Source organism: Neopelma chrysocephalum, unplaced genomic scaffold (genome assembly GCF_003984885.1).
Source record: "Neopelma chrysocephalum unplaced genomic scaffold, ASM398488v2 Primary Assembly neopelma1_25, whole genome shotgun sequence".
Lineage (NCBI taxonomy): Eukaryota > Metazoa > Chordata > Aves > Passeriformes > Pipridae > Neopelma > Neopelma chrysocephalum.
This window is the reverse complement of record NW_020897694.1, coordinates 3,854,442-3,882,395: the sequence shown is the minus strand read 5'-3', so window position 1 is coordinate 3,882,395 and position 27,954 is coordinate 3,854,442. Positions and strand designations below refer to the sequence as shown.

Below are 27,954 nucleotides of genomic sequence, written 5' to 3'. Positions count from 1 at the left end.
TCATATACTGAGTAAAATTATGGGATCACCTTTTTACTGGACATTGCAGTAAGTAATTCTGATTTTCCTTGGTTTGCAGTATCAATTAGTCTTATTTTATCAACTCCTGAGTAGGTTTGTACCTGTTTCTTATAATGTAATGGTCAAAATATTTCAAAAGTGTTAGCAAGGCAAATATTACCAAATAGCATTCCAAAGAGCCTAATTTTTAATCTTTTTCATGAAGTACTAACAGAACAGAGACGCTTTGTTTTGTGGATGTCTCATTCTTTTTGTGATAACAGTAGTACTGGCTTAAGATAAAATTATTTCCCTGTTCATTAAAGTTTGTTCAGTTGCATCTAATGAAATTGCTGATGTCACTAACATGGATAGAAAATAACAGGAATGAAAACAGATCAACGTGTTATGACTGGTAGTTGTAACATTTACTGTACCAAAATTGTATCTATATTGACCCAAAAGAGCATTTATGTGCTATTTATAAATCCTGGAAAAATAGTTCAAGCCTTGTTAATTGAAATCAGTAAGACATTTTCAGTCCGATATGTACTTAAAGAATGTGTTTGCCACTAAATCTGAACAGAAAACTAGTTGTGGTGAAATTTTTCAGCTGAAAAATGCACCTCAACCAATAAGCAATGAAGCAAAAGGCTTTTAGAAATGGATACTACAAGTGAAAACTCGGAAATTTGAGCTAGCTTTTAATGGTTGCATTTCAACAACTACATATTGATTTTTTTAAAAAAGTTCGGTTATAATTAGGACTGACATGGGTAAATTTTGAATATCTGGCTGCTTTTCATGAGACAGTAATTGGAGCTGCATCTATTTTTTTGCTATAATTTTCCGACACAGTGACACAGAATCATGGAGAATGACTTGTGTAACCCCTGTTGCTTTTTTTCCTTGCTTGACCCAGTAAAGCAACATGGTAAATGTATGTAGTGATTTAATCCCAGCTGGGAATTAAACTCCAAATAAGCTGCTCTGCCTTCCCTCCCCACTCCTCTAGTGAGAAAGGGGCAAAGGCATTGTGGGGTTGAGTTAATTTACTGAAAACAAACAACAATGGAAGAAGAAATGCACAGTGACAGCAACATCAACAACATTAATTAAAAAGTATACCAGAGAGAAGGTGCTTTACACACAAAAATTGTTAACCATCTTGACTCAGTTCCATGTCATCACCGAGACAAAAACAAGATGGCATATTTTCTCTAAAGCTCAGCAGTGACACACAGTTATTCCTGAGACAAAGACAAGATGGCAGATTCTCTCTGCAGCCGGTGTTCCCCATCCCCAAGCCCAAGACAGTGAAAAACAATTATGGACAACCCCCCAAAAAGCTGGATCATCTGCATTGCGCTGCCCAATTTCCAGACTGGTTCAACTCTGCATAGTGCAATCCACTCCAGACTGCTCCACTCTGCTTGACTGTGCTTGGCTCCTTTCGACTCGGTTTGCTACCACTCTTCCCTGCAACTGCTTCTAGCATAGGCACCACAGTGCATGAACTCTGCTAGGCTTGGTTGTGTTTGCCACTTGGAGTTACGTTCTTCCTGAGGTACAGGAAGGAACGGGCAGCAGTGACAGAGGGACAGAGTCTGCATCGCTGGTCTCTGCAACTTCCCTGAGGAAGAAACAGAAAAGAATGGCATCCTTCCAACATGCATTCATTTTTTTCCCCCTTGAAATTAGTTCCCCAGAAATGGGGGTGGTATAGAGTAGCAAACCTAACCATGTCCACACCTGTGAGAAAACCCAGGACAATGTAAAAAAAGAAAAAAAGAAAAAAAAAAAGACTTTTTTATGGTGTCTTAAAGACAATTTTTTTTCTAAGAAGTCTTTACCAAAACTTTTACTGACAGCAGTGGGTACCAGTATGCATACTGTCAGTATAAATTATTAATGAAACTGATAAAAAAATCATTTATGGTCATGAATACAATGTGTAATGTAACATGGTGTGGGAAATCCCCTAACCAGCTCTCAGTCAGTTTAAGCCTCTATCTGAAGTGACACTCTGTCAAATAAGGAGATGCTAGCTGAGATCCTGAGACAGCATTGAAGTGTCAGCCTTATACAGCACCATAAGAAATTATCTCAAAAGTAGGAGGAATTGGCTTGCTGTAGCTCTACTAAAATGACTATACTGATTACTGGTCTACTACTAATTCTTTCTCTGATATACTGGGAAAATTCTGCATGACTTGCAGCATAGACAATCCTAGGATTTAATGTAAGGCCAGAACATGTTAGAAAAAAAAATTATACCATTGTGAAACATTATACTCCTATTTCAGAATCCAACACAATTGCTTAACAACATGGTAAAATAGTTAATATCACATGGTGGCAACATATAAAGTTGCTGAAAAAAAATTACCTCACAACCCTCAGGTTTTGGTCTCTTGATAATGCTTAAACTTAGAAGAAATAAACTAATCACATAATTGCTCTCACATTATACAGTTGTTCTCACATAAAGTAGTTGGCACTCAACTAACTGATCAGGTATGATTACAACTGCAGTATTTGTGAATACTTGAAAACAGAAATCTTCCTATAAATCTTAGGAAATGAAATGCAATATGACTATAGCAAAGAAAATAGTATGTAATAAACAAACATTCATGACAAGAAACAAGTCTGAAAGTTAATGTTTGGATTCCAGGATAGAGTGGTGGAAACAATGGATTCATTTAAAATTCAGAGCTCAGGGTAGATTAAAGACCTGTAAAACAAAGGAAGTGACCAGGAGAACTGAAACAGATATATATCTGGGTTTGGACTATAAAAAATCAGAAAGAAATGCAAAAATATGTATTTTAAACATCTCCTTCCTGCTCACTGTAAAGAGTCTGTTTAATTTTTGAACTCCTTTTTTTCAGTTTTGGATACTTTTTGCTCAAGTGTAAATGAACCCGAAAGTGAAAAATATTGAAGGTAAACAAAAAAAATGACATTCTTGTAAAGTAAATAAAACAGGGTTTCTGAAATCTTTGTTATAGAATTTTCAATATAAAATGCATAAGAATATTTTGAAATCTTGGATGTCAATATTGCTAATATTTTACTAAACATATTAATTGAATTCTAATCAAGTGTATTAACAGTTTTGATCCTTAATTCATTCCACATAGGATACTGAAGAAAATGTAAGTTTCCTAATAAAAATACAAAGATCAAAACACTACTGATAGTTCTAATATCTATTCTACAGACTTTACAAGGGTATATTAACAACCTGATCTCTGTTTTTTGGTCCATATCATGTTTTCATCATGTTTTTTTACAGAAATTGTCAAAAAAATCTGTTTAAGCAAAGCACACAATTGTGCAAGTTAACATCTGACTAATCCTCCTGCACACCCTCATAGCTCCCATCTTCAAATCTTATTTCACCTTGAGTTAACCAAGATTTCTTTGAAGGTAACAGTATTTCTAAAGAGGTAGTATTTTCCAGAAAAATGGATTTAAACCATTGTGGTTTTTAAATATGTGGCATACATTTATTTTACTTAAATATTTGCATAAATTGTAGCAAAACCACCACCTTGTTTCAGAATTAACTTAAAAGCACCAGCACATTTACTTACCTGGGTATTTATTATTAATAGCTATCCAGTGGACTTGTGTTAAGTTTCATTCAGCATCAAAATATCAAGATCTTACTAATTAATATGTACCTAGGCATATGCAAATATTCAGAATATCCAGGAAATTCAGGTGAAAAATAGCAAAAGAAGAGAAGAAATACAGAGGTAAAATCTGAACTGTTATAACTTTTAAAATTTTTGTTTTACTGAATATTATACAAAAAAATTCCAAAACTTCCATCATAATTAGTATTTCAGTCCAAAGGAGTATGACACAGTCATGGGGACTATAGTATGTAATTTTAATATGAACAGTTTCCCTTGTATATGATATCTAGTTAAGACCATAAGAAAATACATTAGGTTTGTGTAAAATATTTATAATATTTTTATCTTTTATAATATTATAAATATTTTAATCATATTTATATTTTCCTGCTTATTTCTCACAAAAGTAAACTTAAAATTTATTGAGGAGGAAGTATTTTGGTTTGGGGTTTTTTTTAAGTGGTATTATATAAAAAAAGGAAACAATAGAAAACCACGAAAAGCTATGAAATTTAGAACACAAAAGATACAGTATTGTGGGGTTTTTTTTCAAAGCAATTTTATGGAATTTCACACAGAGTGAAGACCAGAGTCCTAGCCAGAAAAATTCAGTAAACTTCACCAAAAGCTGTGGTGATCCATTATTTTACATAACTGAAAATCAGTCCAATACTATTTAAAAAATAATCATAGTTAAAATCTTCCGCTTTATACAAATCTAAACAATGTATAGTACAATAAATATTGATTGAAGCAACAGCAATAAGAAGTTTTTACTATAATCCCTTACAAAATGTTTTATTACTACTGTATGACATAATCCACCTAAGTCTTGAATAGGCAAAAGGAGATTTATTGTACTTCCTGGTAAGTAATAGTGAATGGCTTACTCACTTCTGTGTCTGATATATAACAGGAAAGTTTATTGTCTTGTGCTTTTTTATTTACCTCAGTGTGACCACAGATAAGCAAACAGTACAAAACAGCATAGAAGAATTTCTTTTCTTTTTTTTTCAGAGAGGAAAAAACTATGGCATAGTATTATTAGTTTGCTCTTAATTGGCATAAAGTGCTAGCTGATAAACTGAATGATCATTTTCCATCCTTTATATTTTTCAAATGTACTGTCTAAATTGTCCTGACTTCAAACAAAATATGAAACTCTTCAGTTTACCAACAGCTGGGTTGCATCGGTTCTGTTTAAAAGAATTATCCAATTTAAGGTCCTAATTACCCCTGTGAAAAGATTATAATAAAACATAAGGATGGAATTAATCTGCTGGAATTCAACCAGAAGGTTAATCTGAGGCTAGGTAATGCTTAATAATCAACTCACAGTTATGACATTAAAAAAACATTTAAAAATGTCTTTGATGTCTGTTAGACTATACATAGTTTGTAAAGCAGTGAGCTGGTTTTTTAAAAATTTTCTTACAGACTTGAGTTGCTAGAAAATGTTTAATATAATTAAGGTATTTAAAACATTTCATAGCTATTCATGTTTCTTTATGGTGAAAGAGGTCTTCTAAAGTGCTTCTGTGATAAATGTTCACTCTGGGATTGCTATTCTCTGGAAAACTCAAACTCCCACAGACGTAGAGGCAAAGTTTGCCAAAATGAGTTCATTTTTCAAATTAATTCAAACAACTTATGTTTCTGAAGCTGTCTTAGAAAACCACAGGGAAAAATTTATAGAGTAAGCAACTTCTGAGGAGAGAGGGAGGCAGTTTGTTATCTAGTGAAATTTCCTGTGTAGCAGGACCAGCACACTTTCCAGAATCAGTCCTTTTCCAAAGGCAGTATACATTTCTTTTTCTAAGGAAGGAGCAAACAATGATCACTAACCCTTCTCCTTCTTATTGTGTGTTTGTTAATTTGGAAGACCCTTTACACTTTTGACAAGTGGATCCCGCCTATTCCAGAGAGGGATTGATGATTGTAAAAGCCAATCCCTGTTATCAACACCAGTCCAACAAACTGATGATAACTCACAGGATCTGTTCATTCCTTCTCAAGCCTTTCCATTTCCCTAGCACTATCAAAGGAAAAAAATTCATGGTCCCTATGCCCTTGACTATTTCCCCCGTGTGTCAGATAGAGAGAACATAGGAAACCATCCTACTTTATCCCAGAATTATAAGCGCTGGATTTGAAACTTTATTGTCTGAAAATTCAGTGCATTTCATATCTTGTGTAAAAAGTAGAACAAATAATGAGATCCGAAACCAGAAAAGTAATTCTTCAATTTTCAGCAATTATAGTCTTCTTGTCTAATATTATTTCAGATCTCATTCCTTTCTCATAACTCTCACTCCCACCTGTGATACTTCATAGCCTCTTAGTCAGGCCCACAGCTTGAATCCTGCTCAGAATAAAAAGGGCCTAAAATAAAGTTTGAAGTTCTGTGTGAGTATTCCAGTGAGAAAGCTTTTATGTAAAAAACAGGTCTGTCTGTCACTACCAACAAAGGTGCTGTAGAAACAAGCTTGACGGTTTCTGTATCTGCACATTAGGCACAGTTGAAGAGTAGGTGTTGCTGCTTGATCATGTGTTTATTGGTTCTATTCAGGTTTAATTTTTAGGACATATCTCGGGTTTAAGTGGACTAGATCTTAGCCCAGCTCTTCCTGTGTGCCACTGTTTTCCAAGCTGGAGTGTTTCACCTTCTAAATACAATTTAATTTATTTGTATCTAAATACATGACTTCCCTTTCTGCTGGTGACTTCCCTATCTGGTATTGAACCAGATATTGTTTGATTATGTTCAACTTGTCAAATGATGCAGATAACTTTGTAGAGTAATAAATCCTCTTTATTATTTACTACTCTCTCAATTTTCAAGCCATCTAAAAATTCATCAGTAATGATTTTATAATTTTCTTTTGGTCATTGACTCCATAGCATGAACCCAAGAGCTGAACTGAATGAGACTTTACAGAAAAGAAGAGCTCCAGTATTTTTAATTTTAGGACATTTGTAGTTGCTCACACAGAGCACTAACTAAGTTTTCCATAGTTTGTGTTTGTCTTAAAGTAGGAAGCAAGCATGTGTGCATGAGAAAGAGAAAAATAAAGCAGAACAATAAAGTATAATTTTTTAGTTGTTTAAGAATTATGTACCTCAGTTTTGAGTTTATTTGATTTTTAAATTAAAAACATAAGGGATTGGAATTGATACAGATATTTTGAACATTATTTCACAGTTCACTTGTATTACATATACTGTCAACCTAAAAAAGACACTTAGAACTTAAAAATCTCACATGCCTCTTCTTCAACAAATAGAAAATATAAAAATTATGTATTCCATTCGCAAGAAAGAAGGCAAATACAAACTTGTCTCTACTTTAGTGAACTAGATTTTGTACAGAAAAATAGATATTTCCCTCCTCCAAAATCATGAGTTCATAGATAAGCAACTAACTGTTAAAAAGAATGAAATATTAAAAATATTTCCTCAGAATCATAATAATTTAATTGAATTATAATTTCTGTAAACCCTATCATTTTTTTTGTTCTTATAATTGCAATGAATAGATATTAAAAGCTAAGATGCCAGATTCTGATGACTGACATATGGCCTTAGACATAACTGGATAGGGAATGAGACAGGAAAAAAACCAAATGTACATTTTGTCAGAGACTTTTTAAATATTTTAAATGAATTCAAGTGCATATTGAATTACATTCTAGTACATATAAAGCTATGAAAAAGTGATGACAATCCTGAGACTTTCGTCACACCCAAACTATTTTTAAATTATCAAAAACAAAACAGTAGAATTTTATCACCAGATGGATAGTTATGGGAAATAAAGATCTCTGTACTTTCTTACTTCTGTACTACCTACTGTAGTTGATAGGAATTAGTTTGACTTTCTACCCAGTTATGTCTAAGGCTGTATTTCAGTCACCTGAATAGTCATACATTGAGAAAGGATGAAAGCAATAGATCTTTAATTTTTTTTTTTAAGCTACCAAATCAACATATTTATAAAACCTGAAATACAAGTTCCTCCAGTATATTTATGCTAACATTTCCAATTATGTTGTTACATTAATAAGCTTTCAACTTCGAGAGCAGTTCATATAACAACTTAGTAATCTAATTAGAGCATGGAAACACTTCAGCAAAACTTCAGGAATGTTCAATAACACCTCTTTTAAAGGAGACTTCCTAGTCATCTGAAGTTGCATTTGAGGTTTCTTCTGTACCAAAGATCTAAGATGAAATGCTTAAAATAAAGTAAGACAAGCTCATTTCTAAACTAATTCATTCAAGACAGGCTGTCAATATTCTAAATTTAATCAGATAACAGTACTTTGTACAGAAATGGCTATGCTTTAAAAGGTACAATGTTCTTTTCACTTGCAGTCTCACAATTGTTCTGCAAATGCCAATTCAACACTAATATTCATGGTATTTAGCTGGGAATTGCTAGGATGTCAGCAGCTCCGTCAGTCTCGTTCGAACATTTAAACTATTTGATAGGTAATTAAGGTTTTCCTCAATAGTCTGTAGCTTTAGTTAAACCATAAAGTCTGTGTCAACTGATTTTTTTTTCCCAGTTCAACTTTCTCTCAGTTTTTCTCTCTATCTATATAGTCAGTGATCTCACCTCTGCAAAGTGCCTCACTGAGATCTGACTTATTGCATATGGACATGAGATGCCACTGAAAAAATCCTGCTAATGAAGTTATAGAATGAAAGTAGACTAGAGTTCACTCTGAAACATCCTGGGCAAGTAGCATTCACCAATTGTACCTGCAGACTAGTTTGACTTATACACAGTAAATCTGAGGCATTCAAAATGTATTTGGTTTACTGCACATGGAAACTTTTACAGTGATTGCAAAAGAGAGGTGGTGCAGCCTAGAAATACCATTCTTCTCATTCAAATAAGTCTGAAAAAAATTTGGACATTTAAGTAAAATCAAGGTTTTATCATGTCTGAGCCTGAAGGGTTTTATTGATCCTTAAAACTATGAACTGTTTCCATGACACATGCATGAATTTAAATGCTGACTGTGGTGATGGTAGGGGCAATACTGAAAGCTCAAAAAAAAATAATCACTAAACATCAAGTGAAGAAAAAAAAGACATAACCCTTATATGACCCAAAAGGACTGTTAAAAGAAATAGAATTAACATCTAAGATAAATGTAATAAATAAATTTTTAAAAAAAACAAACCAAACCAACCAACCAAAAAAAAAAAAACAGAAGGAAGAAAATAGACTTCATTAGAGTCCAATGACCTACACTGTGTTAAAATAGAGATTTCTTGTGGAGAACAAGGAGTGTTGATGGAAAAAGAAATTTGTTTGAATTTTAATAGAAGTTAAGGAATTTTTGAGACCTGAAGCTTTTTCATCAGTTAAACTACATTCCCCCTGCCTCATTTTGAGTGCAACCTGTGTGAAACTAAGTAATTTATGAACAAATTTAAGAACAAAGATTGAGCATAAAATATGACTGAGTACTAGTAGATATTAGTGGACCCTATATAATAGGATTATTAGAAGACGGTAATAGGACAGGGTTACACTTGGAAAAATTAGATGAAAAGACTAGGAAAAATGGCAAGGAAATCCTTCCAAAATTCTTTCACTTATGCACAGAACTTCCAATGACTTTTCAGCCACAAAAACTGAAACAGTTGTCCCCATCCAAATGTGTTTTAGAAGACAAGACTAGCGTATTCTGTCTCAATCTTGTGATCACAACTGCTGTCAACCTGTTTACGAGCTGTAATGGCCTGCAGTGACCATGAGCTTGGCTTCCTAAGTGACTCTCAAATGTTTCATCTGAGTCTTTCACTAACTCCAGGTAGTGTTTTTGCTGTCCTTTTGGACAGTACCCATGGTTTAGCCGTCAGCAAGCAATTTCAACTTGCAGATTCCAGGCCCTTCCTTTCCCTGCTAAGCATTTGTGAGTTTTTTCACCCCTTTCTTCTAATCATCCCAGACAACCAGGTCTCTATTGCCTTGGACAGTAAATTCTCTGTAGGTCTCAAAAAGCTCATTTCATTACAGATGATGTCACGGTGGCAATTCTTCATTGCTCTAAACTACCATAGGAATTTTTTAAACTGAGTTTGCTATATACCTGCATTATGTTACTGTCAAATGTATCTATAAAATCTAAAGTAATATCAAAAAGATAAAATGAATGTCTATCCCTCACTAAGACTGTGTACCCTGTGTGAAATCTAAGACTGCAGCAATTCGGTATACTAGTTATAAATCCCTTGAAAACATGGTTTATGATGAAAAGCTTTGACAAACCTAACTATAACTGCACAAACACATCACTAACATGAGAAAAGCTGATGTTTTTCCACTAACAAAATGTGTTATTACACTTGAAAATTCACATTCTCTATATCTATAGGAAGTAATATAATAAATTATAATATAATTATTACATATTGAAAATTTTAGGGATTATGATCATAATATTGATATCTTATGTCAACAGAGGTGAATGTATATGAAGACAGTGAGAGCAATAAAACTTCAAAATTATTATCTTCAGTGATTTTTTAAATTAACTAGAGCAGAAAGGGTTAACTTTTCCTGAAAATTAATAATACTGGGAAAATTATGAAAAAAAAAAGGCCAAAAAAATCCCCCAAAACAAACCCAACAATAAAACATTTAATTTCTCGTAGAACAATTCGATATATGAAAAAATGTTAACTTCTTATTTTATTTAAGCAAATAAGTATATGTGATCAGTAAATTTGTGCACAAGCCTTCTGCTGATTACTTAAGTAATCTAATGGATTGCCAAGGCTTTGAATTCGAGTCAAACATGAAAGCATGTAGTGTACTTGGCATCCTAATTATTTTCCCTCTTAATGCTTTAGTCCATGAAGTTGCAAAATTTTGATACAGTTTATAACTCTTTCTTTCCCTATAGCAAAACTGTTTTCTCCAGCACTATTTGCTGAGGCAATTTCCTAAAAAAGAAACAGGTTTGTACAAGAGCTAAGGATGTACATTTGGAAAATTTCTTTTGTGTTTTCCTAGTGAGGTTTACCTCCTCCAGATTAAAGCAGTCACGATATTTGTAACCTGAAATTCCCATTACTATTTTAATTATTTGTTCCCCCTATTGAATATATGGCATATTTATACGGATTCTTAAGTCTGGAGGCAGCTTCTGCAAACACATTTATACTGAAGCAGTTAAGTCTGCAAAAGAGAGAAAAATGGGTTTGGTTATCCTCTCCAATTAAAAGATTATATTCATGTTAGCGGTATTCTCCTGTGGATAAGAAAAGAATGAGGCCATATTTGTGTCTACACTAGAGCTTTGGCTTCATGACTTCTGTGATGTGGTAATCTATTTTCTATCCCAAATGCTGTCATTAATATAAAGAAAAGTCTGGTATTTTGTGTCTGGGGCCCAAGTCCACCAGATCTTTTGAGTGCAACTTCTCCCTTTTTCCTTCCACCATTTTTTTTCTCTTTAAAGTGAAAACATCAAAACACACTGAAGGACTAAAGGCTTATTAGCTCTCAACACCACTGTGTGTCTGGAATACTAAAATAATATACAAGCTCAGGGTAAAACTTTACACAGAGAGAACTTCACTCTGTTGTTGAGAAAGGTTTGAAGATCTGAGAAAAAAGGAAGCTCTTGGGTCCCGAAGGACAAGTATTTTGCTCCAGAACTAACAGACCAACACTTTCTAGGGGCTTTCTGGGTTAGGTGCTCTTCATCAAATCCCCGTGCTAAAAGTTTTCTGCCCTGTCACCTCAGGTGCTTCATGGTGGATGAATTAACTCCTTGCTATAGGAATATCCCTGGCAAATTGCAGAGTCTTTCAGAGTGCATTTGTGCTGCCAGACACCCACTCCCAGGTTCTCCAAACCTGGTCATGATCAAAAGATTTCAGAGACAAAGCTGTTTCCTTCTGTCTCCAAACAGCCCCTCTCACCTCAAAGTGTAGCAGCTATTTCAAGACAAACAAGCAGCTTTACTCCTTCCTGTCCAACATTTAATCTTTTAACAACATATATTGCACTTAGAAACCAAACTGGAAACAGGCATATTAAATACTTCTACCATCTGTTACAATGCAGTTGCAAAAGATTTGCATATTTTGCACTGTCATAACAGTGGTAATGAATGCCTTAGATTTTAGTAGTAAAAAAAGAAAAAAATATCGATATACCATGGACTGAATGGCACCTTTTTTCCCTAATTTTTTACAGACCCTATTTGCATTCAATAGTACAATGCAAGAGAAAAAAATATTACCTGTGCGTGAACAAATTTTTTTCACTTATTTGAGTTTTCAAACTTGGAAGTATTCTGTTTAATTAAGTGGATTAGATTTAATGAATTATCATTGCCATAGATGAAAGAGGAAGAAATTAAAAAATAGAGTTTGAACCATCAAAAGTAATAGGATGGTTTTCACAGTAACTGTGCTAAGTCAGGACCCTGTTCAAAATTTTATATTTACGGATAGGAAGCAAAGCTTGTAAGACTGCTTGTCCCAGAGACAGAAAAACAAACAAGAAGAAAATTGATTGATATCCTGATTTCTGCACTAGGGAATTCATACAGATAGGTTAGTTTCCTCATCGACTACCAGAGCACATTGAATAAATGATACACAGTTAGAAAGGTATTCTTTCTGTCACTATTCAAATGACTTCTGGATAGTTCACTGTATCTCCAGCTACAATCTCACTTTGGCATGTACAAGATTGTATTAATATCTGAATGAAATATATTGCTGATATCAATGCTACATTTTCCACAGCTTACAGGGTCATTATGAAATGTTCGGTACAGTATGCATATGTGATTGTTCCACCTTTTAAGTTTTCACACCTTATTAACAAATACAAACTATAATTTTTCAAGAGCGTAGAATGCCTGTCAACAAAACCACGTCCAAATAAAAATGTACCTCAATTGTTTGCAATAATAAACAGTGCTGCCCACCTCTTGACATACGACCTCCAATGTTTGAGCAAGTTGCTTAGATCATGCTAGCATTTCTCTCATGAATAAATGTGTAACTGTCAAAGCTGAATTATTCCTTTGTTAGGGGAATAGTTGTCGTCTGCTTTCAGAAGTCCTGAAAACTTAAAGTTTCTACTTCTTCTTCTACATAAGATACACAACTAAGAGCAGTATCCATCCTTATTCATCAAGATAACGATTAACTCTACATCTTGACCTCATTCATCCAGAAATCTTCCAGTAATAAGGGTAAATATATGGAGTGAGAAGATTTTGCCAAATAGAAACATAAATCACCCCTTTGAAAAGAAGTGAAAATAAAAACATAAATGGTTTTATTCATTAAGAATTATAATTTAAAGATACATTGTTGGCTTATGCTTTTGGCTTTTTTCTGAGATATTAATAATTTATTCCCTTCTTAGTATCTGTTGCTAAATACTGAAAAATGTATGAAAATGAGAAGAAAAAAGATTACACTGTATTGTAGAACAGTACTGGGATGTCAGTGAATTGATAGACATGTAACAACAAGAACAGCCTCAGTTCTGCAGGAAATTTATCTATATAATAAAAAATATACTGTTTGCAGTAGCCTTGTTTTGTATGGATAGGTCACACAGAAGTAATGACCTTTTCAAGCTATAATCTCCATTTTTTGCTAAATTATCATATTTTAAGTTATCTTTTTTAATGCTATAAGAGAACAAAATGGACAGAGGAATTTCTTTAATTATTTATTTTCTATCATTTTAATGTGAATGATTTAAGTACATTTAATCTGGGGTTTTTTTCTGTAAAGCACATGTACTATGTAGCCTCTTAGGAAAACTTCCAGATATAGTTTTTTTTGCTCTAGCTTATTTAGCATTTTGAAGATTTTAAGTTAAATATGATAAACATATTACAGGGGTCTTGCTTTGTATGTGGATGCAGTAGCGTCTCTCCTCACACAGAGCTGAGCGAAACTTGTGAAACTTATTCTACCTTCCCCCCCCCACCAAGAGCTGTTCCTAGTGGATTTAGGCACCTCTGTGCTATTAAACTCTTTAAACATAAAAATATTATATATGAACTCCAGAATGTATGGTCTCCTCTTGCTCTCTATTTCATTTCCTCTGCATCTTCTCTTAGAATTCAACTATGTACAATGCAATGAAATAATAGAATCACAGAATCACACAATGGCCTGGATTGGAAGGGACCTTGAAGATCATCTTGTTCCAATCCCACTTCCATGAGCAGAGACATTTTTCACTAGAGCAGGTTACTCAAAGCTCTGTCCAACCTTTGGATTTTGAACACTTCCAGTGTTGGGGCACCCTCAACTTCTCTGGGCAACCTGTTCCAGTGCCTCAACACCTTCACAGTAAAGAATTTCTTGCTGGTATGTAATTTAAAACTACTGTCTTTTAGTTTAAAGCCATTCCCCCTTGTCCTACCACTATATGCTACTGTAAAAAGCCCCTCTCCAGCTCTTTTGTAGCCTCCTCTAGGTACTGGAAGGCTGCTACAGGGTCTTGCCAGAGGCCCTTCTCTTCTCTAGGCTGCACAATTCCAACTGTCTCAGCCATATGTGGTAGCCTTGATTTTTGTAATTTTTTAGCTTGTACATAAGATGTCTGTAGAAATGAAATATAACTTCCCTCCCTTCTCCTACTTTGTTACCTAGTTATGTCTTTATCTACTTTCAATATTAACTCTCATTATTTTTATTATTAGCATCATGATGCACCTGACTGTTCCACCAAAAGGGTGGAAGTTCATTGAGTTAGGATGAGTACAGGCACATAGGAAGACTGTCGTTCTTGTTTCGGCAGCAGTAATTTTTGCAGTAGCCAAGATAGGGCATGGCTAAGACCTGGAGGTTATTCTATACCACCTCACATCATTTTCCAGGGGAAAGTGAAGGGCTCATTTCCAGGTCAGAGTAGCATGACGGAGGGAGCGTCAGGTATTGCCGAGGATATTGTCTGTGGGGTGAGCAATAACATTTCTTTTCTACACTCTGTCATTGGTATTGTTGTTTCTCATTTTCTTATCTCATTGCTGTTTTAAGTAAATTGTTCTTTTCTCAGCCTGTGATCTCTACCTTTTGTGGCTCCAATTGTCTTCTCCAGCCCATCACAGGGGAAAGATTAAGTGGAGGGCTGAGGAGGCGGGGGTCAGTAAGCAAGCAGTGCTTGGTTTGGAATGTTTCAGTGGGAACACAAAATTGGAGAATACCATTCTTAAACCATGAAAACTGTGAATCCAACTACTGTGAAGTTATTTGGTCTAAGTTATTAGTTTGAGCAATAAATAGGACTAGGCAAATTCAATACTGAGATTCTACAAACATTTTCTGCGTACGTTCTTTTGCCTCTCTTATTTCTAATTTCCATCAATTCTTTCAGAAAATAAGTGGTGTGTTATACATTTATATCACTCCTCAATGTGAATATTTCATGACAAATTTATTAGTCTCTAATAGATTTGAGGAACTTGAATAGTTGCCAGTCTGAAGAACTTGAATTAATGAGTTGCAATAATGAGCAGACAAGTTCTAATGTTCAATACATAGTTTTTTTAATTCACAAAGAATATTTTTCTGCTATCAGACAGTGGTTATGGTGCAGTATTTTTGAAATCAATATATTTGTATATAAAGATTTAATTGATTTAATATTTCCCTATTATTCCCTTGTAAAAGAAAATGAGAAGCTTCTAATAAATGTTTTGAAATTTTTTAACTAAGATTTCACAGCAAACTTATCCCAAGACAAAAATAATTAACATAAAACTTTGATCTTTAATTTCTATGGCAGCTACTTTCAGTTATTAGATTTTAGACTATGTGGTGCCCAGGAAAGTGGCAGATTTTCCATTCCTGGAGGTTTTTAAGATGAGACTGGATGTGGCACTCAGTGCCATGGTCTAGTAACCATGGTGGTAGTGGATCAAGGGTTGAACTTGATGATCTCAGAGGTCCTTTCCAACCTGGCTGATTCCATCATTCTATGAATCTTATATAGTGCCTGCACACCACTATTTTTTTTTTTACATGTATTCTAAGGGAAAGAAGAAGAACTGAAGCCAGAACTGGGAACTATATAAACCATATGTGGTTTAGAAATACCTGTGGAAGTGTCTGGTTTCCAACCAAGGGGTCTTGACAATGCAGTATTTCACAGGAATAACATTCAAATTAATTCGGGGACTCAATGCGAACGATAAAACTCTACTAGGATAATTAACCACTAGCATGCTTGTTTGCTTTCTATTTCTTAGTCCTCTTTTTTTTTCCTTCAGGGAAGGAGGAAGAGGACTCAGAAATGAAGTAGTGAAGTTGAGCGTGGGAAGAAGGGAAGGTGGGGGAAGTTGTTTTTAGGTTTTATTTTTGTTTCTCACTATCCAAATTTATTTTAATTGGCAATAAATTAAATTACCTTTTTGCCAGGTTAAGTCTGTTTTGTCCATGATGGTAGTTGATAAGAGTTTTCCCTGTTTTTATCTCAGTCGTCTCTCATCTTATTTTCTCTCTCTGTCTGTTGAAGATTTGAAGTGGGAGAGCAGCTGGGCATCTGGCAGCTGGCAAGGTCAACCTACAATAGCAATGAAACAATAGATTTTTTTTTATTCCAGATTTTCCTTTGATGCTTTTTAAAAATCATTAAAAGAGAAATAGGCAAACATACCAGCTCTGACTGTTTGTGAGGAGAGGAGAGAAAAACAAAAATTAAAAGCGAAGATGCTAGAAAGTTTTGAGTTTCTCAGTCTGCTAGCAGTCTAGGTAAAAATGAGAGATAACTGAAGTTAAAATGGAGATTTTTCTTTTTGATTATTTTAATTTCTTTAATACTTATTACCCCCCACTTTTCCTCAGAAGAGCTATTTCTATAATGCTGCCTGAACGTAATAAACCTTAGAGCAGAATTATTTGTTCTGCTTAACGGCATTATTACACTTTGCCATGAATGAACTCATAGTATAAGCAGAGTATCTCAAAGGCAAGACAGAAAAAATCCCTCTCTGTTTTTTTTTACAAGACAAAATTCTTAGTGAAACCAGAGAAAGAAATCTAGACTCAGTTTAGGAGGAATAATCCTTTAACTAAGCAATGAGCATCATCTTGCAGTGTTACAAAAGGAAAGTGGAAGAAAATAAGAGACGGAGCAATACTGTTTAAGACACCCCAATCTGAAGGCACAAATGCTTGATTTCTGCTCATACCGCTCCATTATGCCATGGAAAGGCAGGTCTGGCTCACTGGAAAAGGAGATTTTCAATAAAGTTATGGAATTCTGCTGTGGTGCTTAGAGCTGTCAAGTTTACATGAGCAAGACAAGATGGAAAGTTGACATCCAAAGGCAACTGACAAGGATACCAGTACGGTTGTTTCCTTAGCAGATGTTACCATAAGATTCTCACCAGATTTAAGCACCAAAGTAAGCTACTACTATTGGTAGAAACACAGAAGGGGCAGGCTTGGCTGCCTTTCTATTAATGAAAGTTTCTTGCATCTTTTTTCATGGTAAAGCTTTATACTTTCAGATATGAAGACATTCTGGAAAGACAGAGGAGTGCCAAGAATCAAGTGAGTGAGCAATTTGAAGAAAATATGAGAGACATGAAGCAGGAATCCTAGTAGGAAAGAAATAGTAAACTAAATTTTTTGTTACCTGGACACATGTACATACTGCAAAAAATTGACTTTGCTCTAATTAATACTGAGATTATTGCATAAATGTGGTGGGCTGCATGCATGCAAATACAACTAAATTTTTAGTGAAACTAAAGGAATTTTAGATTATTTCCTTCTTCTTGCCTGTACTAAATCATACATATATACATATGTAGCTTAAATATTCTCATTAATCCACTGTGTTCTGCATGCTGCAATCTAAATTCCTACATGTAGCAGCAGCACAGAATTTCCGAGATTGGTATAGTCCCCTATAGAGCATGCTACATCTGGGTCACATTGGGATATGAGTAGTTTTTTAGAATACTTAACAGCGGGAGATTATTTTCTTGAACGGTAATTGCAAATATAAAGCAAAGATGCTGGTAAACTTAAAGTACTGGTGTAGGGATTTTGGTTTTTCACCAAAAAAACTGTCATTTGAAAAAGGATTTGTGAATAGGACAGTCTGCTGAATAGGGCTGAAGAAAATGGAAAAGGATCATGTCTTCACAATATGTTATGTTGTCATAAAAATTATATTAGTAATGTGCCTGACAGATTGATGTTTTACAGATGAATGCTATTTTTAACTAGAGCAGGCTAAACAGATGCCCCATGAAATCTATCTTTTCCTTTTGAAGGTTCCTATGTGGGTTTTTTTTCTTTTTTGAAAAAACCCTATAATTCTTACTAGGAGTACTAAAATGCTTTATTTCCATACCTTCAGAGGTAAAGCTTTTTAAATTGTTGCCTTTTGCATATTTTGAAGAGTTGAAGTTCCCAAAGCAGAAAGAAACTGAGAATAAAATTTGACAACAGACTATGATCTTTTTAAATTACAACATTGCAATGCAAAGAAACAGCAATTTAAATGGTGTTTCTGCTGTAATTCATCACATTATTTTATAGGAATTTAGATTTTTTTATTGTGCAAAAAATTACTTTGGATTTTTCTCTACAAGAATGGTGTTTTTTTGTTTTTGTTCTACTGCATCTATTCCAGAAAATAACTCTTTCTAAAAACTTATTTCAAACTATGAAAATATTACCTTAGCATGAGCTAAATTATCATTCCAGTTAACCGCTGCTCTGAGTTTCCCATCAGAAATCTAAAAAATGCAGTGATGGGGGTGTAAAAGTAGAAGATAAGGCAACATCTTCATTTGCCATATCTTATCAATACACATAACAATGAACTACATGAGAAAGGTACTTCTTTGCTTTGAAGAAAAGATTAATGGCAATAGATATAGCTTTATAAAACTAAAACATTTCCTCATAGGCATAATTAAAATGTTGCTTACACTCAAACTTATGTGAATTCAGTTAATACTGTTTAGATATTGTTGATAATTTTTTAAATTTTTAATATTTTTATAGGTAATGAAAATCCATCTTTTTACAACTTAAATGGGATCTGAAGTATGACTTCTTTGTATGTAAATTCTCTGTTTTACCATGTCATAATATTAAAATGACATAACCTACCTGGTATTAGGAAAGAGACATGCCCACGGCTATCTTTACACTAGTACAAACTTTACCTTGATCCACTTTAACTAAAATGGTTAAAAGTATGTGCACTCAAGTTTAGTTATTACATATACACAAATTTGAGGAAACACAATAACTTAAATCCCAGTATCACAAAGACTTCCTAAAAGTACTGAAAATCCTGTCCTTGCTTCAAAGTGCCAAGATATTAAAAAGCATATACATTTCTGTCGTGGTTTAATCCCAGATAGCAACTAAGCACCACACAGCCACTCCCTCCATCCCTCTGGGTGGGGTGAGGAAGAGAATCAGAAAAGTGAGAAGACTCGTGGGTTAAGATATAGATGGTTTGATAGGTAAAGTAAAAGCTACACATGCAAGGCAAGCAAAGCAAGGAAGTAATTCACCACTTCTCATGGGCAGCAGGTGTTCAGTTATCTTCAGGAAAGAAGCTGAAAAGCTTTCTCTATCACAAGTAACAGTGACAGGGGAAGACAAATGCCATCACTTTGAACATTCCCTACTTTGTCCTTCTTCCCCTAACTTTAAATGCACCATGCCATATGTTATGAGATATCCCTTTGGTCAGTTGGGGTCAGCTATCCTGACTGTACCCCCTCCCAACTTCTTGTGCACCTCCTGACTCCTCACTGATAGGGGTGTGGTGAGAGGCAGAAAAGCCCTTGGCACTATGTAAGCACTACACAGAAACAAAGAAAATATCCTTATGTTATAATAGAATCATAAAATATGCTGAGTTGGAACGGACCCATCAGGATCATTGAGGCCAACTCCTGGCCCTACACAGGACACTCCAAGAATCCTACCATGTGCCTGAAAACATTGTCCAAACACTTCTTGAGCTCAGGTAGATTTAGTTCTGTGACTACTTCCCTGGGGAGCCTGTTCCAGTGCTCGACCACCCTTTGGATGAAAAAGCTTTTCCTGATATCTAACCTAAACCACTCCAAACTCAGCCTCATGATGTTTCCTCAAGTCCTGTCACCCTGCTGGCAGCACAAATCCAAAACATAGCTCCATAGTAGCTACTGTGAACAAAATTAACTCTATCACAGTCAAAATCAGCAAAATTTCTTTATCAGTGGTACAGATCTGGCAACTTTATACAGCTTAGGCTATGCAAAAGGTTCTGTAAATTATCCATCCACAAACAACCAGCTAAAAGTATGGGGCATCTCTGCCAGCCCAATCGAGCTCAGCCCAGCTCAGCCCAGCCTCGGTCTTCAGCAGCTTCCTGTTTAATATATAGGCTTCCATCCACTTTCCCAAGACTGGCTTCTGTTTTGTGAGATTTGTATGTGATTTTGTTTTTTTCCTTACAACCTTGAGACATTGCTCTGAAAGGAGAGTAAGGTCTAAATGTGAGATTCTGCTGTTTTTTCTTGTTAACTTATGATAAAGATGATTACAGTTGTGGGTTCTTTTAAGCAATCATGAATGATACATTTATGAGTAATACAAATATGTGTTAGAAAAAAATTACATTGATTTTACTGCAAAGCTACTGGTTTCACTGGCATACATTAATTCCTTTCCTACAAAAATAACTAGATAATATTTTCTATTTAAACAATTGATAGCATTTCTGTGTTGTAAAGAATACATTGCAATTAAGTGTCATGCAAAACACAACATACTATGTAATATCAGACAGAAATACAGTTTTACACATTTCATTTCACTGTGAAAATTATTAGGGACAAATATACATTATTAATTCTACCAAAAAAAAAAATTCTTTTTTCCTCTCAGAAAATGTTTAGAAAAATGTTCTTAAAATGTGGTTGCACACAACAGCTTCCTATACTAAACATGAACAAAAAGTTGTTAATACAAAAATAAACAGTGTTAGGAATAGCATCACCATATTCAGTTCTTGGGAAGAAACTGAACCCAAAGTTCAGCATGTATAGCAGCAAATTGTTAGCATGATAAACCTGTCTGATTTCTGAAAGTGAATTGCAATACTGGTAGCATTAGTAAAGGAAAGCATTATTCTTTTTACTTCTATTTACATATTAGGATTTTGGCTGTGAGTGTTTCTGTTTGTTGATTTCTTTGTTGCAGCTTTTTTCTTTCCTTCACCTCACTGTCTCTGCACAACTAGTCATAAGTGTTTCTCTGCTATCTGTGTTCTTGTCGCTCCTTGGCAGTTTGCAGGTTTTATTTTTCTTTTCTTCCTCTTCTCATTTCTGTTCCTTACTTCAGCTATTTCCTATGATAGCTAAAAAACATTAACAAGGCTTTTAATTAGTTAGAATTACTGTTAATGATGTAAAGATTGTAGTTAATATTTACCATTCCCATAAGAAGGCCATAGCACAATTAAGGAACAGGATGTTTTTCCTTTTTTCTAGTTTAACATTATTGTTCTTCCAAGTTATGATAGATGCTGAATACTAATGAAGTACAGCCAGTCCAGTGAAAGGCATTGGAGGGTCACCAGTCTGAGCACCACACACTTGACTTAGCTTTTCAGTTGTCAAATGAAACAGGCTGCTCATGAATATTTGGGTACCTGCAAGTATCATTTTTTTTCAGCTCTGGACTATGTATGGGTTTTTGCTAGCACAATTTATATGCAAAAGGTGTGTTGTATAACTTTCCAGTGGAACTTAGGCAGGAATTGAGCATAAATGGAGCATAAGTTATTCATGAATAGAAATTGTAAGATTGTTGACAAAAGTAGATCTATTCATTTTACAGTTGTTTTCATCCATATGGATGCATTTCAGTCTAAATGCATTTATATTTTACTTTATTTCTTAAAATATTTTCATAAGAATGAGATATCTGAACTTTTTGGTATTAACAGAGGCTTGGAGCATAAGAAAATTCAGCTTAAATTAGAAATTTATTTCTAAGTCTGTCAATTATCATATTCAGAATACAGAAAGAGAAAGAAAAGAAAGAAAGAAAGAAAGAAAGAAAAAGAAAGAAAGAAAGAAGCTTTCTTTGCCAGTTCTCATTACATGTCTCTAAGATTACACTTATCTTCTTATTTTTTTCATAGATGTGTTTGAGAAATTCTTAATGGCTATTTAAAAATTATGTTGAGACACTTCAATAAATATGTTATCACAGCATTACATATGAACAAGTTATTACGTCTGTGTATTACGCTGTCTTATTAGAAAAACTAGATGCTAGCCAATGAGGACAAGAACACCAGAAGGTCCAAATCTGATATCAGAGCTAGTAATCCACAAAATCTCAAAGGAATATTCCAGGTTTTGTTCTGAGTCAACTATAAATGTCTGTTGTTATTACTGTTATTATCACATATCATTATTTATTCTTATTGATTGTCTTGCAACATTATTAATATGTCTGTCTAGCTGCACAGTTTAGTGCAGACCTCATCAACTTTTGCTTGAAACCTTTACAGAAGCAAATGTATGTGCAAAACAAGCATTTTGAGTCATACAACTCACTAGTGCATTTCAACATAATCACATGTTAATCTCCATCAAATCACTTCATACTGAGAAATAACTCTTTCTTATTAACATGTGACATCAAAGAGCCCTGGATCCTAGGCTAAATGTTGTAAGTTATGCACAACCAAAAATAGAACTGTGGTCAATATAAATTCAAATTATGTTCAGAATAGTTATGCTGGCTATATCACCTTCAATTTTCAGTAAGTGAGAGATTCTGAGGTAAAGCATAAAAAAAGATAACATAGAAACAAGTAGAAGTACGAAAATTATAGATCCATCTGCATGTCCCACAGAATATTCTGAGTTGGAAGGGACCCACAAACATCATCTTAAGTGAATGGCCTGTATAGGGATCTTTTTCATACTCTGTTCTTTCAGGTATAGCTTCTGATCTGTCTGAACAAAAAGGCAAAAGAGATAATTTTGTCTGAACCCCTGGGATGGAAGCAACACAGAAACATTTTCCCTTCTTCTGAGAAAAACCCTTCCCTTCATCTGAAATAAACATGCATCAAATTTCAGACATCCTTGAAAAAGGAAGTAAGTTTTTTTTCATTTTCTCTTTCAATTGTAAACCCCCCATTTTGACATATTTAGAAACAGGACAAAACCTACTAGTAAACGGAAAAGAGTGGAAAAGTACGCATGTGTATTTAGTGTATCTGTATCATGACTGGATAGTGATTATACCTCTAAGTTAATTGCAAGACATGACAGAAAGAGAACCAGCATACTCTGCTGTTTGAGGCTATGTGGTACTCGTGGTGTGAAGAGGACTCTCAGTAGCTCAACATCTAAAAGGAAGGCCAAGTCTTACAATATCTTGCCCAGCCACAGCCTTTAGCCAGATAAAGACAGAGATGTGTCCAACTTCTTCTTCAGAAACAACCTCATATAAGATTTAAACTGATGGACAGGAGGATGATTTATACACACAAGTAAGAAATTCACTTGTTTGTACAAAATACAGAGGTTTGTGTTAGCATCTTGCTATGGTTACAAGGCAGGGGATGGAGCTAAAGTGATGAATATTCATAGCATCATGACATCAGAAGGGGCCACTCCCCCAGCTGGCATGAGGAGTTGGAAAGAGGGCTTTGCTGCAGGTCAGAGCTGTTCCAGGAGTCCCATTTGCCGCAGGTAACTGCTTCTCCTCACTGGGACTGTAGCAAAGCCGGGAGTAGCTGCTTCATTGTTTCTTCTTGCCACCAAGGACCACAGCAAACTGTAAGGACTGTGATAACTGCTTCCACTGCCAGTCAGCATTTTCTGTAAGCATAACTCATCTCAGACAAAGTAGTTTTCCAGGTTTTACTTTTCCTCATCTTTCCATTGTGTTCTGGCTGCAGGGAGGGCGTAGGACTACGAAAACTATTTTACCATATTGTTTTCTTTGTTCTCCTGAGCTGAATGGTTCAGCACAGGAGCCCCCACTATTTTGTCTCTTGTTTTTACCCTGGGCCTGGGGTGTTACCTCTGGGTTTTTGTTGATAATGGCACTCATTCTGTAGGAGGAACAGGGGAAGATGACTTTTCCTGGACTTTCACTCCTTTCTCTTTCTTTGGATCTGCAAACACAGCTTTCGAGAATATAGGACTCCCTCTAGATACTAAGGATAGAGTAATCTTGGTGCTAGTTCTGTTATGATGCCTCCTTAAGGGCTGTGCACACTATGACATATCTACTGCATCTGCCATGCCTAGGGACAGGTCAAAGATTCCTGAGGTAATTGTCCAGAGACCCACCCCAGGGGTGGATAATTCTGAGCGCCATGGAATGTGGGAGGACATGGGCCAGTTTTTGGAGAACTTTTCTCCTCCAGTGGTCTTGAAGTTCACCCCTGAACAACTTCAGGACCCTGTTAAAGTGATAAGATTTGTGAAGGGAAAATGCTGTGGCAGCTTCAGAGAGGGACAGCTTACTGCAACATGCTAGGGTCTGACCACTGCCTACCAAATGCTGCTTAGTATGGTACAGCACCTTCAGGAGGAAATGAAAGGCAATAAAAAAACAGACACCATGGCAACTCAGGTTGAAGTTAAGCCAGAAGGGCAACCTAAGCCAATAGAAGTCGCCCCGTCCAAAAGAGGAAATACAAGACCAAATCAGTTCACCTGATGGATGACGATGGGGAGGCGGGAGCCTCACCCTTGTTGGACTCAGAGCCAGAAATAACCCCCAAATCCCTGTTGTTCAATAATCTGTGCAATCTGCAAAAAGACATCACCCATGAACAGGTAAGCCCATATGGACCTGACTGATCCAAGTCTGGGATCTTGTGGGCGAAGGTACACAGCTTGATGGTACAGAAGTGAGGTTTTTAAGATACCTGTCCCAGGATGTGGCATTGATCAGGGGTTTATAAGGAAATCAGAACCTCTCAACCTCTGGATGTGACTTCTAAACACAAAGAGTGTTAATGTTAAAGAGCAACATAAACCAACAAACCTATGAAACCCTTCTACAGGAGACCTGGATGTCTCTTAAACCCAACTATTTGGCAAGGTGTGTGAGACCAATTACATGCACAGATTAGTGGATTTGTAATCTTTTAATATAGAATTCAGAATTTATCATGAATCCTATTTCCTTGAATCAGAAGATACTGGATTTCAACATGGGAAACAAAGGCACTGCACAAAAACATCTAAGTTCTGACATCTAACTGAAAGCTTAATTAAGGAGCCCTGTCATTTTGGTTTCTCTCTTGTCACTGGGCAGAAATACTTTTGAGAGTTGGTTCAGCATACCTAAGATCTAGATATAAGATACCTACTTCTTTTCACTAATGCAAAAGAATTTAGAATAATGGTGCTCAACTTATTTCCACATTTATTTGCAATAAATACACCCATTCAGGTGGGGTAAATCTTCACTATAATTGAATTTTGAGGTGCAAATCAGAACCAAAATTGCATAACCAAAACTAAGGTTTAAGTATTTACTTCTCACAGTGTACATAGTGTATACTAGTTTGGACTAGTATTTAAAACTTTACAGAAAGCAATAAAAGCAGTAATACTCAGATTACAATTGAAATCCAGATATTTGTAAAGAAAATTATACCTGTTTTTCTAATTCTTGTTTAAATTGATCAGCAATACATTGTGTTTAATTCAGAAGACTAAATACATTCAGCATAATTCAGGAATAAACGTTTAAACAAAATGCTCTCATTCAAAGAAAAAAACCAGTACAATAGGCAGGATGAACTGGTAAAACCAGCTTTTTACATGAACCATGAGAAAATGCATGGTTACTTTTAAAATGAATAGACTTTCATGCTTTGAGGTATGTACCCAAAATGAGAAAAAATTTCTGCATGGCAAGATTTTTCCATCACAGGTTTCCTTGTATTTTCTTTCAAGACATCCTTGGTCAGGTAGACGAGCAACATGTTACTCTGTGCACTACAGCAACTATTACTCTGATATAATATGATTCTATGTGGATGTGAAAAAGTACATCTTAGAGACTTTTCACTTTTGCAACGTGCAACACTGGAAGAAAAAAAGATGAGTACCTTTCCACAAAATACACAAGTTCCAAGTACTGTTATGAATGCAGATAAGTATATAGAAAATAGTACAAAAGTGCTTTGCTGAATAAATGCCTCAGGGCAAACTGCTACTATTACTGATGTTGCTACTCTAGTAATTGTTAAAGACCTTACAAAAAGAATTTGCAAGCTTCAGGACCAAAACCAGCTAAACCAATGTGTGTATACTTCTGCAAGTTTTAGGCAAAGTGCTTGCCAAAATTTGAAAGCTCTAAGTCAGGGAATTTAGGAAGTGAGGTGATTAGACCAACTCTTAAATCATTTGAAATATGATGTCTTGGTAGACATCTTTGTGAGGACACAGTGGAGAGAAACACTGAATAATGAGGATTTGTGCTAAATAGTGAACAATTGGGCATGTATGCTGCCATGATCTGCTGTGTCATGAGAGAAGAGATTGCGAATCCAGCAGGCTGTTAAGAACTCTTCATTAAAGTCGTTATCTTTGTAGAGATTTTGCATAGCATCCAGTAGTTAATTTCTTTTTTCTTACGAAATAGTTTTAAATTAGCCACATAGCATATACCCTTGTGCATAGTTCACCTTTGGGCTTAGTAAATCCAATAAATGTTTAAGTTACTAGACCAAGCTGTTTTTGAGATAAGCAGAGGAAACAGAGGTAGAAAAGACGAACTCCTCTTACACACACTTTGTGTGTCTAAGTACAAGTTTCTGGGCAGCAGGCAGGTATTAGATGGGAAAATTCTATGCCTTATCTATCACAGAAGATTAGACTGGATGAGCATAACCTCAAACTAAAATGAGGAGATTTCTGTTTGCTAGACCAGTGAATATTATCCATCTAGCAAGACTTGAAACTTGTATCTGAACTGGGTACCAAACCTCAAGGTTATGTGTTTAAATGTTATAAAGAATTCTGCATTTATGAAGGGGGGGGGGAGAAAAAGGAAAAAAATTTCTTGCACTAAAACTGCCCTTTTCTCTATTGAACCAGCTTTTACCAGATCAAAACCAGGTATTATAGTACACAATGAAAATATGTAAAAGACTACTCATTGGAAATAATATCTTAATTCTATCACTATTATACAATATTGTCTTCACCAGTATCTGGGATGCCATTTGAATTAGTACTCTTTAGGGGTTTTTTGGAGGGAAGGTCACCTCAGATCAATGATGATGATGAAGATGGAGTTACTGAGGAAATTCACTTAGATTAGTTATCTAAGAATGAGATTTAGAGGGAAAAAAATAGTCCTCTGTGTGTAGTTAAAAATTGTGATAGGTGATTATAATAACAATAATTACATCATCTATATATTCACTCACCCATATGACCAATCTGTTAATGGGTATGTGGTTTCCCCTTTTCTGATCTGTCGTTTTCTGGGTTGGTAGGATCTAAGGAACTGTACACAGCTCCTGGGATAAAGACCATGTCTTGTTCACTCAGCAATGAAGATTCTGGCCAATATATCAGTGTTGACAGTCTCTCAAGAATACATGTGTGGACCTTTATCTAAAGCATGGTTAACTGAAAGTTATAGGTAGGAAAGCTTTAGGATATTTTACTTCAATTACACGGTTGTTCTGCCAGAGGTAAGGAATGGATCACATTCTCATAGAAAAGGAGTGATGAGGCATAAAAATAAACAATGTCCTGATGATGACTCATCCTAAATAATCCATGTGCCTGGTTGCAGAGGCTGAGATAGACGATAGCTGCTCTGCTGCATCGCTGGAGGAGGTTGTCAGTGGATGGTGTGGGTGAGGAGGTGATGTCAATTGTGTCCAACATGTGATGCTGAGAATAGATGAGCTGAGATGGTGACTGAGCTATTCTATCCACTGGCGTGAAGCAAACAACCAGAAAGCAAGAAAAATAAGCCTAAAAACATGCTTTTGAGAGGCAATGCCTTTCCGGACAAAGGCCAGTCATCACCCAAAGGGTTGTGAAGCATTAAAAGTGTTAAGAAAACTACCCAGTCTGACCATTCACGAGACTCTATGTCACTCACACTCCCAAGGCCAGAGACTGTAGCTTCTGGGGCTGAAGCCCCTTCACAGGGGGCAGCTCCAGTGAGCTGACGGTGCCCAACTTGAGTACCCACACACCCCACTCACACAGTCAGACTAGGTTTCCTTACCAGTTCAACTCCAGGTTTTTCATGA

General features: G+C 35.4%; 1 long non-coding RNA gene across 1 annotated transcript in view; it reads left to right on the top strand.

The window, feature by feature from the left end:
- The window catches only part of LOC113963761, a 46,682-nt gene that overhangs the window by 2,548 nt on the left and 16,180 nt on the right, over positions 1–27,954 (top strand). The window contains exon 2 of the long non-coding RNA XR_003532933.1: positions 17,171–17,213. This is a non-coding gene — a long non-coding RNA (uncharacterized LOC113963761). The remainder of the gene's footprint in view (positions 1–17,170; positions 17,214–27,954) is intronic.